Source organism: Dermacentor albipictus, unplaced genomic scaffold (genome assembly GCF_038994185.2).
Source record: "Dermacentor albipictus isolate Rhodes 1998 colony unplaced genomic scaffold, USDA_Dalb.pri_finalv2 scaffold_12, whole genome shotgun sequence".
In the NCBI taxonomy this organism is placed as follows: Eukaryota; Metazoa; Arthropoda; class Arachnida; order Ixodida; family Ixodidae; genus Dermacentor; species Dermacentor albipictus.
In genome coordinates, this window is record NW_027225566.1 from 5,146,192 (window position 1) to 5,151,306 (window position 5,115).

Here is a 5,115-nt window from a genome sequence, read left to right on the forward strand (position 1 = left end):
TTACTTTGCACAATAGTCACACACCTTGGCCGGAGCACGAGAGTCATTTGGCAACACCTAATGTCACGGGCAGCGCTGAAGCAATTGAATAGAAGTACTCATCCTTTGGAGGAAAAAATAAATGTCTTACAATGCAGAAAGAATGATAGGACAGAAAGGGCACTGGTCTTCAACTGGTTTTATGGCATTGAAAAAAAGTTCCTAAATGTTAGACAATAGCAAAAGCAACTGTTCGACACATGGAACTTGCGCCAGGCCACATTCCACACACATGTAGGATACAACTGTTAGCATGGGTTGTTCTTAATGGGGTAGCGCAATAGATGTAGGACTGAAACTATTATCAGATATCTTTTATGCAATGAACTTCCTGCCCCTAACATTCTGCATTATTCTATTATTTTTATTTTCCCAGAAAGTATGCTGCCAGTTCCTTATGATATAGTAACAAGGACACAGTGTAAATGCACCTGTCTGCTAAGTACTGAATATGAACAGCTTCTATTACATCACATGTCAGCTGCTCTCTGGCCCTGCCCCCGATATTGCACTGGTCAAACGAAGGTGCAACCACACTTTCTACAAGGGCTTTTCGATTATTGCGTCAGCTTTTTAAGGCTAATTTCAGCCCCCCCCCCTTTCAACTATCTGGGAGCCATTACATCGCAGTGACGACGGCTCAGACAAGGATCCGTTTGTACGACAAAGTTAATCTTCCTCTTTCTCTCTTACTTAAACCTCCCCTCACTTTACTAATTATGTGGCACAGCAACGCAATTGTTCTATGCCGCCTCTTTAAAAATGCCTGATTTATTGTACAGGCAGAAATGGCTTCGCTAACCGCAGCACTACTCAATTTTCACTAAAAATAATATCTGATGCCTAAAGTAGTGCAACAACTACACCTACCAAACTGGTTGTTAGCTGGTGTAAAATTTTAAGTAGCTTATCGGCTAATATAACAGCTACATACATTATTTTTATCGTCATATCAGCATTCATAGTAGCCATGCCATGTGTCGCATTCGCAGTTGTGCGAGCAACATGCATTGCCGATTTGTCTGTTCTTGCCTTTTCGCTTCTCACTTGATATTGCTGGGCAAGCAGTAAGATTGGATAGTTGTTGGACTTTCTTCTGCGCTGTCAACTGCTTACTTCCTTATGAATTTTGCGTTAAATGAGGGTTTTTTCGTGGTGAAAGAGTTGTTTAAGGCCTAAACAAGCTCCATGGCAGGTTAGATTTAAGGAGTGCAAGCATCCTCTGAAAACGTGTGCATGAGGAACACTGCAGAAAGAGCACCTTAAAAAAAGTACACGAGTATTTATCACCAAGGCCAACCCTTGTGTCTTCTTAAATATTTATCAAAAGTCAAAACTCAAAACTGCTCCTGAGGTGCAAGGTGTCCATATCATATAACCTTGTGAAAGCACAGTGGTGCCTGGATGTTGTGGGACCAACTCGGACGTGGAGATCAGCACTGATAAGCAACACTGCAGTCTGCTTACCCTTCTTCTGCAGACCCAACCACACCTGCTATAAAACAAGTTAGCTTGGAGTCACAAGAGTACTGTATTTACTCGCATAATGACCGCACTTTTTTGTGAAAAAAATGGACGCGAATTCAGGTGTGCGGTTATTACGCCGGTTAACTTTCCCGCAAAAAGAATCTTTTTTCACCCCGCATTTGCTGCGGGATGGCAACAGGTCAACAAATAGGTGGCTGCCGCTGTATGTTGTGCAGGACACCAAAACAAAAATGGCGGCCGGGTCAGCAAGCCGAACACACCAAATGCGCCGAACGCGATTTTTTTTTCTCGTGAGTACATTACGTGCATTGAAACGGTTTCTTCCGTATCAGTAACGAATAATATCGTTAATATCGGTAAATTTGTGGCAATAACGTCGCCATGTCCACTATGAGGGGGCAGAAACAGATGGGCACGCTTAGCTGCCAGTGACATAGAAAGACACGGCGGGCATGCTGCGGAAACTGCGGCATTTGTCTTCACTACTATCCTAATACAGCACGTTTCTGCTACGGGTGGGCAAATATCTTAGCTGTGTTACAAGTGTCGGCGTATGGATAGGGTACACTTCTAACGTATCAGTGTAAACGTGGCTGCTATCGTTGCCGCTCGTGATTTGTTGCGTGCCCACGAGTGCAGATGAGAAGAATCGAAAGGCATCTTTTTTGTTGTTGTTGACCACAACCATTACAAAGCCTACACATAATAAAGGCAATTTTGGTTGTAGCTTTTTTGTCATGGAAGTGCGGAAAGTGATGAAAGGAATGAAAACGAGCATCTGCTTAAAAATGTTTAGTGCGTGCAGACCGCTTGGTTTATCTTGAAGAGTTGTTCGCGTAGCATTCGACAGATGGTGAACGCGATCATCAATAGCTAGACTTGGCATATGACATATCGCTGCAGCAAGTTAGGGGTGCAATCATTACACAGGAAATAAAAAAAATCGAATTTGGACGACAAAATTCAGGGTTATTAAACTAGCATTATTTTGTTTGAAAAAGGTGCAACTGTGGTAATGTATAAGGAGCATAGGGCTGGCAAGATTTGTAAGCCTTCCCTCATATGTGTGACAGGGAATCTGCGAGTCGGCTCTCCCTCCAGTGGATTATCGATAGCAAGACTGCTCATTTATCATTGCAAAACAAGTGTCATAGTAGACATGCCATGTGTCCTTTTCGCAGTTGTGTGAGCAACATGCATTGTCGATTTATCTGTTCTTGCCCGTTCACCTCTCGCTTTATATTGCTGTGCAAGCAGTAAAATTGGATGGTTGTTTGACTGTTATGTCCTGTCACTCCCTCACCTTTCTTATTAATTGTGCGTTAAATAAGGCTTTTTTGGTGAAAGAGTGCTACTCTAAGGCATAAACAAGTTCCATGGCACTTTGCATTTAGGTATCCTCTGAAACCATGTACATGAGGAACACTGCAAGAAGAGAACTTAAAAAAAAGAACACGAGTGTATTTATCAGCAAGGCCAACCCTTATGTCTTAGCATATTTCTCAAAACTGATACTGAGGTGCAAGGTGTCTATATCATATTAACTTGTCAATGAAGCGAAGCACAGTGGTGCTTGGACGTTGTGAGGCCAACTCAGACGTAGAGATCAGCACCAGCACTGATCAGCAACTCAGTAGTCTGCTTACACTCTTTCTGCAGGCCCAGCCACATCTGCATTAAAAAGGCGAGCTTATTCTCACAAGAGTATAATATAAAAAGTGACACTGTGAACAAAGTAATTCTTATTAGGTATAAATAGGAATGAAATGCTGATATTCGCCCATAGAAAGCTTTGAGTTAACAAAGCCTGCAAAATAAGAAAAGTGCAATGTATGAGCCATCTGTGCGAAAACATTAATCGAAGGTCCCTTTTTTCGCTTCTGCCTTCCTCCTCATGCATAGATGGCAGACAGGTTAAGCAAACTGGACCAGACTGCCACGCAGTGTAAGCAAAGGTGGTCACTTCCTCGGGGAGCACCCGATGGGCTGTTCCTTGAGAGAGTACTAAAAAATGCGAATAATGCATTATTCACAACAAGAGGCCTTGTTTCTCTAAGAATGCCACAGCCAATCACATATTTCAAACTGACCATATTAAAATGCATGCAAAGTACAGCATGCCTTTGAGGGTGCCACAAACTACTGAAATTCACATCAGCCAAGTTCAGCAGAGGGCACCATTATGAAGCCTCTAGAAGTTGTGCATATAATTGCAAGATCACAGAATAATGAGGAAGAGAAGGTGAGGGAGATGGTGTCACGATAGCATAGTTCAAGCTCTATCCCACATAATGTGCAGAACTGCAAAGAATGCCCAACTTTCGGTTACATTCTCACCTGTGACCACTGCACCAGGTTGATTGACATGCCTAAGAAGCAGTTTGTGATACCACGCTTGTGATACCCTGCAACTGATGTGACATCAGAGATCAGTTTCAAGTTTGACGCTAAGCTATACTAAAGACACATAATGAACTGGCTACATTGAAATCTGAAGCGAAAGTGTTGAACATTTTTTCCCAAACCTGCCAGCCCGTGCACCTTATATTTTGCAAAAATTCTAGATGGAAATATTGTGTTGAAAAGACAGCACGCACTTTCTTAAAGCTTTATCTCAGCACCCACATTTTTCTATGCATATATTATCAAGCATTATTTACCTTGACATGCTCTACACAAGCAGCACATGTGGAAAGCAGAAACTAACATGTTTTTAGATCAGTGAGTTTTTCTCTGTGTTTTTTTGCTGCCAATTTAGGCTGCTTCTGGAACTTATCTTAATGAACTTACCTAAAGCAAGTGCCCCTCTGGTATTTTCGTTAGGGATTTTTCTTTCCTAACAATTAGGAACGCAGCATAAGTGCCATGATTATTTTTTGCGTGTATTTTCACAATCCAATGCCACCCCATCTCTCAGCAGCTTTAAAAGATCTTCACCAACAGAACTTCATTCTCATTACTTAATGGAACATTAGTAAAATTGTAGAATAGCAAGAATTTGTAAATTGCATGAGAGACTCAGGAAATTTGGCAGGTATCAAATACACGAACAAACCTAGAACACATAAATGGCTGTGACCGTTTTGTACGTACCTTGTCAAAGCAAGCAGATCAGATGCTTTGTCGTGCTGTTCAGGCTGCATTAGTGCCGCAAACTCCTACGGGGTGCAGAGGTGCCTCCGTCTAAGAAAAATGTGGCATCCCTAAAAAATAAATGTTCGGCTTATTGTAATCACTGCTGAAACTGCAAACTTGTGATTTAACAACATCGCGTTAAATTGCGAAAAGCTGTCGTACAGCCAGCTACATGAATCTGCATCTGCTTAGACAAATTAAATAATCCATTCTTACATCACAGGCGGTTATTCAACGTGTCAAAAGGTACGAAAACAAACGGAACACTAAACACAAGAAATACAGGTTGCCTTGGCGACAATCTATAAGCAGAAACGTTGGCATACTAGCTGAAACCTTCTGACGAGTCAGAGCATACGGAGGCCGTCGCGCGTTGACCTTAGCTGTGAAAACATTTGCACAACACATCAACGTACTCCTAGAATTGTCTATACGATTTCTTGCTGAGAAATT